Genomic DNA, 11,397 nt, shown 5'->3' on the forward strand with positions numbered 1-11,397 from the left:
AGAGCAAGCTCAGGGACAGAGGGTGCCCAGCTCTGGGGCCAGGTTGCGCAACTCTGCAGCCACCACAAGGACCAGAGCAAGCTCAGGGACAGAGGCTGCACAGCTCTGCAGCTGCCAGAACCAGAGCAAGTGGAAGGGCAGAGGCTGCACAGCTCCGGGGCCATCAGGACCAGAGCAAACGCAGAGACAGAGGCTGCACAGCTCTGGGGCCACCACCAAGTCGAGTTAGCACAAGGACAGAGGCTGCACAACTCTGCAGCCACTAGGACCAGAGCATCTGGTGTTCACCTTGGTAAGGGTGGGGGTCCAAATGATTCAGTATTGGTAATAATGCACTGTCCTCACCCCAAGATAGTCAAGGTGACCTACAAGATGTCCATTCCTCCCTGGTCACCCTAAGCCTCAACCCACCCTAACCCAGGACAGCAAAGGGAATTTACGCATCATTACTGACAAGCTGACAAGCTTGGTGCGCCCACCCTCAGCTGCATTTTGCATACACCCTTATGGAGATAGAATTCTCACTCCACACGATTCATCCTTTAAAAGTGTGTGATTCGATGGCTTTTCGGATATTCACAAAATTGTGCAACCATCACCATGATCCATTTTAGAACATTTTCAACCCTCCAAAGAAACCGATGCCCATTAGCAGCCACTCTCCCTGTCTCCCTCCCACACCCCCTCACAGCCATGAATCTACTTCCCCTCCCCATGGATTTGGCTTTCTGGACATTTCATATAAACAGGAGCAGATGATGTGCGCCCTTTCGTGTCTGGCTTCTATCACTGAGCGTGTTTTCGAGGTTCATCCATGTTACAGCATGTTTCCGTCCTTCTTTCGCGCCTATGCTGAATCCTATTCCATCTCATGGGGGACCACATTTTGTTTCTCCATCCCTTGGTTGATGGTTATTTTGGTTATCACCCCTTTTTTTTAGGTACCGTGAGTGGTGCTGACATGAACGTTCAGGTACAAATCTCTTTGTGGATGTGAGTTTCATTTTTCCAGGCCAGCCTTCCTCTTAAGCCTTTTCGCAACAGATTTTCTATTCAGTTCACTGGGTGATACGCTTTAGAAGAAGATTGCTTCCATTGTGAAAGTACCTATAGAAAGATAGGACTCCCGCCGAACACAATTCCACCTGGCCAATCCTGCTTCCGACATGTCTATTCCACAAAATAAAACGGACTCGATCAGTGGCACAGAGTGCATGATTTTCCTGTGCAAGGGAAACTAACGCAATGATCTAATTGGTCCCGGTAACCTCTCGGAAATGGGAGTTTATAGCCCCTCTCAGAGATGAACAAAAGGACAGAAGTCCAGAATATACCGTCCCCTGTCACTCAGAAACAGCTGCAACCTGCGACACTGGCCACAAGGCAAACTTCTGTGAAGCACACTCTATTTTCCCAGTAACACAAAAATATCAAACCTGACACACAAGCCCACAAGGAACAGAGGTAAAAATAAATTAAAGGGCAGTTTGCAGGCAGAGGTGCATGGCCCTGTGGCATTCTGGTCTTGTCAACGCCACCTCTGAAGGTCAGGGGCACAGCACCAGACACCCTGCTTCCACCCTGTGCCATCTCTGCGAGGCGGCCGGCAGGGCAAGGGAGAGCACTGGCCTGGGAGTCCCAGGGATGCACCTGAACCCCCTCAGTTCCCAAGGAGCTGCCTCCCCCGACCCCCCCATGGCCCACAGACCCCCACACTCACTGGCTTCCTGCCCTCCTCTTTCACCCTCTGCAGCCTCCCTTGGGGGATCCTCCCGGACTCCCCCAACCCTCACATGGCGCGTTCCTGAGGGCGCTGAACAGTTCCCCTTCTCCCTCCCCACTCTCTTCTGAGGCCGGTTTATGCCCTCCTGCAACTTCCAGCGCTGTCCCTAACCCTGGACCCCCTAAGCACAGAGCCCACCTCCCCATGCTCCTCCCACAGGAGGGTGGGGGCATTCCATGAGCGTCTCTAACAGGACTCCCCACACCCCAGGCCTGCTCCTTTCCAGGGAAGGCAGGCAGGAAAGCAGGAAGGCATGCAGGCAGGAAGGCAGGCAGGACACCTGAGGAAAGGGCACTGGAGGCAGAGGGGACAGCCAGGAGGAGCCCTGCCAGTGAGCTGAGCACAGGGGACTAACAGTGACAGGAATGGGGGGAGGGGGACAGGGCCGACCCTGGACTCTCCCCCAGGCTGTGAGGGGAGGGGGCCGTGAAACCGCTCGGGTCAGGGTATTCCCCCCAGACCAACAGACCTGGAGTGCCACCCAGGGTGGCTCTTGAAGACTGACCCAGCCACTGACCCCGAGCCAACTTCCCCAGCCACAGAACCCAGGCCCCTGCGTCTATGCCCCGCCCCCCGGGAACTTGCTCTGGCCATTTAGTGAGATTTTATGGGTTTGTTTTTTGTTTGTTTTGTTGTTTGTTTGTTTTCAAAGTGTGTCATTTAACTTTGAGAGGGAATACTAAGTTTCCAGACACACGGAGCGCAATCCTAACTACCCCTTTTGGTCTTCGAAGCCCTCCTCTGCCTGCTTCCACTCTCTCACCACCCTGATTTCCACCATGGGTTCCCCACGATTTTCCCAGCTCCCCGGCTGACCTCCTTCCCACCTGCAGCCTCCCAGGCCACAGACCTCTTCCCTCCACCAACCAACCACTCAGCCCTTGACAGCCAGGTAAGGCCAGCGACAGTGCCCTCTTCCACCTCCTCAGACCACCCAGCAAACCCTAAGCCCGAGAGATGCCGTAAATACTAGATAAGTGACTACTTGTCATATTCTGTGTGTCTTTTATAATTTTTGGCTAATGGCTTTAAAACGGGTTTGCCTGGTGCAGAGGCTCACACCTGCAATCCTAGCACTTTGGGAGGCTGAAGCGGGAGGATTGTTTGAGCCCAGGAGTTTGAGACTACCCTGGGCAACAAAGTGAGACCCCATCTTTACAAAAAAAAATTTAAATTAGCCAGGTGTGGCAGTGCACACCTGTCGTCCCAGCTACTCGGGGGTCTGAGGCAGAAGGATTGCTTGAGCCTGGGAGGAAGCTGCAGTGAGCTGTGATGGGGACACTGCACTCCAGCCTGGGTGACAGAGCAAGACCCTGTCTCAAAAAAAAAAGAAAGTTTTGCAGGCAGAATTTTAAAACACCCCCTAAAATCCCGACCCACTGGTGCACATGCCTGTGTAAATACAGCATGGCATGAATACGTAGGGTCTGCATTAAGACCCAGCTCCACCAGAGTTTTAGCTGTGTGACCTTGAGTCACTCACTTAACCTCTCTGGACCTCAGAGTCTTCATTCAGAAAAGAAAATAAGTCAACCCCTAGCCCTGTGCACACTATATGACCCAGTAACTCCAGCTCTAATTTCTCCCAAGGTACTAATCCAAATGTGGCCCCAGGCGCTTACTAGCCCTGGAATGATTCCACATTTGTATAAGAAAAATGAAAAACACAGAGAAGTCTGAAGAGACATATATGAAAAAAAAAATAGGCCTGCCTTCTGGTGGATTTTTCTGTCTTCCAGGTTTTCAGCAGCATATATTACTTTGGCAGTTCAAAAAGATAATAAGTATCATTTTTACAAATTAATCACTCTCCAGATGGCTTCTAAAGAATTTGACAAGCAGGTTTTAAATGCATATAGAGGCCGTGGTGGCTCATGCCTGTAATCCCAGCACTTTGGGATGTTGAGGCTGGTGGATCACTTGAGGTCTGGAGATTGAGACCAGCCTGGCCCACATGGTGAAACCCTGTCTCTACTAAAAATATAAAAATCAGCCGGGCATGGTGGTGTGTGCAATTCCAGCTACTCTAGAGGCTGAGGCAGGAGAATCGCTGGAACCTGGGAGGCAGAGGTTGCGGTGAGTTGAGATTGCACCACTGCACTCCAGCCTGGGCAACACAGCAAGACTCCATCTAAAAATAATAATAATGATGATGATAATAATAATAATAATAAAATGCACATGTAAATTCCAGGGACTCTGGGATTGCCAAAACAATCTGTAAAAGATGAACAAAACTGGAGGGCCCCACTCCACTGTTTCAAACCTGACTACAAAGCTCCAGTCATCAAAACCGTGGGACTGACATCAAGGCAGACACAGACCCATGGAACAGAAAGAGGCGTCCAAGATAAATCTCACATCACAGTCCACTGATATTAACAAGGATACCAGGACAATTCAGTGGGGAGAAAACAGTCCTGTTTCCTGCCTTAGCCTTCTTCGGAGCATGCAGGCCACGTGATCTCATTTTCACTCATCAGGTCTGTCTTCCCAGCAGGCCTGGCAGCTCCTCCCAGGCGGGGCGTGTGTTTTGCTCAATGCCATATTCCCAGTGGCTAAAGCAGGCACAGACCCACAGAAAGGGGCTCAAACCGCAGGGCCATCTACGGCCTTTCTAGAAAGGTCTCCTAGGCATGCAGACATTTGGTTCCAGAGGCTGCCGTGCTCAGAACTCAGTCTTGTTAGGAAACACACAAGAGACGATGTTGCTGCTATACAGAAAACTGAAAAAAAGAAAAAAAAAATCACATCTGGATCTCGAACCCGGTCCCAGACCAAACCTAAAAATAACAAACAGAAAGATTAAAATCAAATTCCACGCAGCAGGCCACGACAGTCCGCTCAGGGAAGCAAAACCGTTCACGGCCCAATTCCACCGCCACCCCGAGGAGGTACAATTTGTTCCTGGATACCACAGCTCATGCTGCCGCTGTATTTCCCAGGCCATCCATCTTAATCGGCTGTGTCACAAAAGACTTTTTAAAGATAGCACTAGTCATTATTTTTAGGGACGCACTCATTTGCCAACCCCGAATCCTGCGGGCAGATGTCTAGGATGTGCATTAATTGTGCTCGTGCACACCACTCCATCACGCACGCCTTACGAGATTTTGCTTTGACCAGAATTAAAAACAAGTACTTTTCCTTTAGATCTTTCTGAATTATAATCAGGATCTGCAGCCTGTCTCCCCCAGAGCTATGACAGTTACGTTTTAATTACTTCCACAAAGAGTCGGACGAGGGCTGATTGCAACAGGCAGGAGGAGACGCGGCCTGGTGGGGCCCAGGGGGCACAGGAGGGCACCTCTGTGTGGCTCCAACAGCACTAATTTCTGCCCAGAGGATGGTTTTCATGCAGCTGACTTTCTTCACAGAGACAAAGGGAGGAAGAAAACAGAACTTAAAGACCAGGAAGGGTCTTGTCCAATCAACCGGGGAATGAGATGTGAAATGTGCTCTTGGGGGGAGACGCACCCCCAGATGAGATGTAGTCAGTCTGCTTTCAACCAGTCTGCTTAAGGAGTTCTGCGTGGTTTTTTCCTGACACCCAACATGTCATTCCAACAGCAGCTCTCTGCTTATCTGATACCAACGATTCAGTCTGATTCTAACATCAACTACCTGGAGTTGACCCCACAGGCTAAGAGCTCAGTCCCACCAAACGGACTTCATTTCAGACACCAGTTGCAGATGGGGCTACCAGGCTGCCTGAGGAGCCTCTTCCCGCTGATTACAAATCAGGGCTCCTCACCTCAGGTTCAGTGATTTGCCGGAATGCACAGAGCTCAGAAAAGCATTTTACTTAGGATTACCAACTTACCATAAAGATTAGAACTCAGGCTCAGCGGGCCGGGCGCGGTGGCTCATGCCTGTAATCCCAGTACTTTGGGAGGCTGAGGCAGGCAGATTGCCTGAGCTCAGGAGTTTGCAACTATCCAGGATAATACGGTGAAACCCCATCTCTACTAAAATACAAAAAATTAGCCGGGCGTAGTGGTGGGCACCTGTAATCCCAGCTACTTGGGAGGCTGAGGCATGAGAATCACTTGAACCCGGGAGGCAGAGGTTGCAGTGAGCTGAGATTGCATCACTGCACTGCAGCCTGGCCGACAGTGTGAGACTCCGTCTCAAAAAAAAAAAAAAAAACAAGAACTCAGGGACAGCGTAATTAATAGGAAATGTTTCATAGGACAGCGTTTTCAGGGAGGGGAGGGGCTTCCATGCCCTCTCCCCGCGTGTCCCCCTCCCAGCACCTCCATGGGTGTTCCCCAGCTCTGAAGCTCTCTGAATCCCACTGTTGATGGGTTTTGTGGAGGATTCATTATGTAGGCGACTGATTACATCATTGGCTACTGGCGATTTGATTCACTCTCCAGCCCCTCTCCACCCCTCCCAGAGGCTGAGGGTGGGTAGGACTGACAGCCCTACCCCTCTAATCCTTTGCTTGGTTACTCTGGGGCCAGCCCCCACCCTGAGTCACCTCATTAGCATAAACCCAGGTCTCATTATGAAAAACAAAAGACGTTCCTATCACTCAGGAAATCGCAAAGGTTTTAAGTGCTGCGTGCTAGGAACCCGCACCAGGACCCGGAGCCTAAGGCCAGGTCTAGGTTTCTCCTTAAATTTCAACTGTATAGGTTTCCCTTGGCTATTCATTCTGGAAAGCATAAGAATAGCCACTCCCCCCCTCTTTTTTTTTTTTGAGACGGAGTCTCGCTCTGTCGCCCAGGCTGGAGTGCAGCTGCGCAATCTCGGCTCACCGCAAGCTCCGCCCCTCGGGTTCACGCCATTCTCCTGCCTCAGCCTTCCAAGTAGCTGGGACTACAGAAGCCCGCCACCTCGCCTGGCTAATTTTTTGTATTTTTAGTAGAGATGGGGTTTCACTGTGTTAGCCAGGATGGTCTCGATCTCCTGAGCTCGTGATCTGCCCGCCTCAGCCTCCCAAAGTGCTGGGATTACAGGTGTGAGCCACCGTGCCCCGCCGCCCCTCCCTCTTTTAAGAATCACTGAAAATTTAAAGTATCTCATCTATAAACCTCTAGTTGCCTGGGCAGCAGTCACTGTTCACCCATAAGTAATTCAGGTCGCTGCTGGAGAAGGTTAGAGAAAATACACAAGAAGAAACACCAGCAAAGATGACTTTCAGGTAAGTCTTCCAGGCTCCTGCACCCACTTCCAAACTGGCACTGCCTGTCTGTCCATTCACCTCCCTCCTGGGCTGCCCTGTTCACGCTCATGTTTCCAGCACTGCCCTGACAGTGCTAACGGGTGATCATGTGTATGATCTAACATTATCCTGACAATGACACTTTGAGGTTGTCAGGTTAGTGCTATTAGCCTCCCACTTTAATCTGAGTTGGGATTTGAATCCAGGAAGCTGACCCCAGAGCCGACCTTCACCCCTTAACAGCATAATATATGAGTATAATCAATGCTCAGAGACAAGTTTTGAATGACTGGCCTCATTCTCAGTGCCTGGCTTAGTCAGAGCTAAGGATTTTTTTAAACAGGAGCAGAGGGCAGCTCACAATATTTTCTACTGCGACAGTCCCAAGGCAGCAGAGGTCAGAGGGGGTATCTACAGGAGAAGACAGGACAGGCAATCAAGACAAGAGGAAAAAAAGTGCAGATGACAGAGAACAGAGAAAGAGAAAACAAGAGGACGAGCCAGGCGTCCTTGGAAATGTCCCCCGTTTCCAAGAGGGACATTCAAGACTGCAATGTGTCCACAAGCAATGGCCACACCACCATATCCAGCGAGTCAGGATGTCGGCCAGACCTGTCTGTTCCCTGACCTGCTCAGGCCTGCATACGGTCCGTGCTTTGCACTAACAACGTCTGCTTCAGGACCGAATGCCTCCGAGGAACCATTGGGAGGTGGCCTCTACTAAGGCCTACTTAGATGTAATCCACTAGCATTAGATCATGACAGTCCACAGCACACAAAGGATGCTCTGGAAAGCAGAGAGAATCACGCAGGTAATGTGGATGGAGGTGTTCTGTCTGCACCATCCAGACTGGCCATCTCCTCCCAAGGCGAGCACCTGGGACCACCTACATCAGCATCCAATCCACAGGTTTACCCCAACCCTCACCTCCTCTTCCCAGAGCCTCCTCCCTGCCATCTCACAGGTTTAGGGTGGAGCAAAAAAAAAACCAAAACTAGCTGGATGCAGTGGTTCACACCTGTAATCCCAGCATTTTGGGAGGCCAAGGCAGGCAGTTCACTTGAGGTCAGGAGTTTGAGACCAGCCTGGCCAACATGGTGAAGCCCTCTCTCTACTAAAAATACAAAAAGTAGCTGGGCGTCATGGTGCATGCGCATAATTCCATCTACTTGGGAGGCTGAGGCAGGAGACTCACTTGAGCCTGGGAGGCAGAGGTTGCAGTAAGCTGAGATCGTGCCACTGCACTCCAGCCTAGGTGATAGAGTAATGGAGTAAGACCCTATCTCAAAACAACAACACAAAACAACAGCAACAACAACAACAAAAAGCAACCACGTCCGTCTTGTCTCTAAGCCACATGCCATCGTGGGAGATCCTGGTGTGAACCTCATGTTGGTGCTGCTGACACAACCCCCATCGGTTCTCTCACTGTCCATCAAGGATGAATTAGCTGTGTGTGCGCGGCAGGACTCCAGCCCTGGGGATTCAGCAGGCCAGAGAACGTCACGGTCCCTCACAGCATAAGATTATATTCTAGGGGAGGAGAAAGACCAAAAATAAACTAGTAAGTGGGAAATGGCTCCAGGTAGGAGAAAGCCCAGCAAAGAAAAAGTAATTGGGGTTAGGAGGAGAGTGATGGAGTGACGGGGGCAGGAAATACGTCTCCAAGGAAGAAGCATCGAGAGAAAACTGAAAGAAGTGGAGAAGACAGCTCCAAACATGGGCCTTTGAAAGTCCGAAGACCAGGTATGTGATAAGGAACCTAACATTGCCCACAGAGAATTTGGGCCTGTGCCCTCGGCCCCTGGGAGGTGATCTCCTAAGCCCCAGAATGCCTTGCCAGATAAAGTACCTCTGCTTACCTGGGGGCCTCAGGCCAGCCAGAGAGTAACTGTGTGATTCAGGGAGGGGCTTTGGATTGCACTGCATCAGCCAGCTGCTGGAGGGGCTGGAGACAGATGAGCCATGTGGACAGTCAGCCACGCCCATGCAAGGGAGCCTCAGTAGAAACTCTGGACACGGAGGCTCAGATGACTCTCCCAGCTGGCAATACTGCATGTGCATTGTCCCACACCGCCAGGAGAGTAACGCTGCCCATGATGCCATGGTGAGAGGACAATGGAGGCGCTGTGTGGGTGCGTTCAACTCTGCCCTGGGCAACTCTTCCCTCGGCTGATTTTCATCTGCATCCCTTCACCATCAGAAAGCATAACTGCGAGTGTGACAGCTTTAAGTGAGTTCTGGGAGTCCCTCTAGCAAATGATCAAACCTCAGGGCAGTGTTGGAGATCCTGAACTTGCCACTGATGTCAGAAGTGAGGGTGGGCTTATGGGATGTCCCCTTTCACCTGATGACCAGTGGGCACTGGCTCCGTGTGTCCTCAGAGCAGCAAGCTGGTCAGGGTGGCCGGGGCAGTGAAGGAGGAGGGGAGGCAGGGAACGACACAGGAAGGGTCTGGGCAGAGCAGGTATGTGGGTGCTCCGCTCAGCAGCAGCCCAAAGACAGGCCGCAGTGCTAGCCTCCGGCTCAGGCAGCGGCTGGCAGGCTGACTCTCCCCTGCTCACCCCTACCTGCACAAGCATGCTGCTCTGGCCTTGTGCAGTGAGGACCTGACTCCCCAACCCAGAAGAAAGGAGGTGCTGAGAGTCCATGAACACGAGCAAATCCAGACTCAGGGAAAAACCCCGGCTGCACAGAGAGCCCCCTGCATGCCTGAGAAATGAGAACCAACCAAGTGCAGCCCAGGCTCAGCACAGCCAACTCACCTGCTGCCACCCACACGCTTCTCTGTTTAAAAGGCTACAGTCAGGGAGAACTAATATTTAATGTACATCCCCTCTGTGCCACCACTACAGTAACTAACATGCCACTGACAGCCAAACCAATGCTGCTCTCCTGGTTGCTGTGTCCATGCTTATTTTGGAAAAGATTCATCAAGAGTGAAAAACGTCTGCCAGCCTGCTTTGAGACGCAACCTGCAGTCTGAGAGCAGGTGGAGCCTTCCAGAAACATGTGCTTCAGGCTGGTGGGACGGTCACAGTAACAGGCTTCCAAGTGTCTGGCAACTGGCCCTTCCGGGAAATGGCCAAGGATGCTGCCGCTGCAGGCACCAAAACCCACCCTGCCTGGCCCTAGTGGCCAGGGTCCGCCAGCTGCCACTGGAGGCAGCAGCCTGGAGAAGGGGATGGTGTTAGTACCTGTGGCTGCTGTAACAAGTTAACACAAACCCAGGGGCTTCCAACAGCTCAGTGGATTCTCTTGCAGTCCTAGAGGTCAAAGTCTAAAATCTGTTCCACTGGGTTAAAATCCAGGTGTCAGCAGGGCTGGTGCCTTCTGGAGGCTCCAGGATTCCTTCTGGGTTCTCCAGTGGAGAATCCATTTCTTTGTCTTTTCTACTTCTAGAGGCAGAGGCCGCCTGCATCCATTAGTGTGTGGCCCCTTTTTCCAACTTCAGAGCCAAAAGCTACCACTTTGCCTCCAGGGTCAAGCTGCCACATTCATGTGCAGTCAAAGCTCCCCATGTCCCTCTTATACAGACACTAGTGAACACATTGGGGCCACCTGGATCATCCAGGACGACCTCCCCATTGCAAGGTCGTTAACTACACCTGTCATGTCCCTTTGCCATGTAAGATGATAGTCAATGGCTCCAGGGATGATCACACGGTCATCTTTGGGGACCATGATTCTCGCCCAGGTTCCCTGCGAAACAGAACCCGGGCAAAGCTCACCGCTGATGCATTTTCTTTGGCAGGGGTTTGGGGGTGAGGGGAGGGCATCCCAGGCTAGCAACAGGGAGGGGAAGGGAGGTGAGGCAGGTGCATGAGCTCGTTATGGCTTCAGAAGAAAACCCAGTTGATGCTCAGCCACGCGGCCCATCTCCACGAGCCATGGTCTCAGAAGCGAACATCGGGGAAGATGGGGAGAGGCATTTATTCCTTGGCTCCTTCCTGTCATTAGTCCTACTTTGCCCTAAAGGATGTTAATTAGCTTCCCCAAACAGTCAGTCCACCCCTGCTCCTCAATGTGGCCTTCTTCTCAATCTGGAACCTGGAAGAGGTGGAGCAGCCGGAGCCTCCACGGGTCCCTTCAGTTTGGCCCTGGCTGCCACAGACATTGTGGCCCCTCCACGGTGGGCTGGCACTCAGCAGCCCAGCCCTCGCCCCACCAAGGCCAAAACAGCCTGGGGGTCTTTGGTGGCAAAGCAGCAAAGGCAGGGGTGGGTGGCGCTGCAGACATCTGAGAGGAACATAAATGAAATCCTGCATAGCAGGGAAATCGCTTATCCATCCCCCAGCCCCAGGGCCCAGCACAGGACCCTGCACTCAACCCGGCTCAGTGAACACAGCACCAAACGGACAGTCATTCAAGTCCAGACACATCACTAACCCCAGCACCTGGGAGTGGGGAGTTACTTAAACCTCTCTCTTTTTTTTTTTTTTT

The 11,397-nt window shown here is 51.8% G+C and overlaps 1 protein-coding gene across 3 annotated transcripts in view; it reads right to left on the minus strand.

The window, feature by feature from the left end:
* Positions 1 to 11,397, minus strand: part of PARVB (parvin, beta) — a 185,726-nt gene that overhangs the window by 49,993 nt on the left and 124,336 nt on the right. The gene's annotated exons all lie outside the window — the stretch shown is intronic.

This window comes from Colobus angolensis, unplaced genomic scaffold (genome assembly GCF_000951035.1).
Source record: "Colobus angolensis palliatus isolate OR3802 unplaced genomic scaffold, Cang.pa_1.0 Scaffold138, whole genome shotgun sequence".
Taxonomy (NCBI): Eukaryota; Metazoa; Chordata; class Mammalia; order Primates; family Cercopithecidae; genus Colobus; species Colobus angolensis.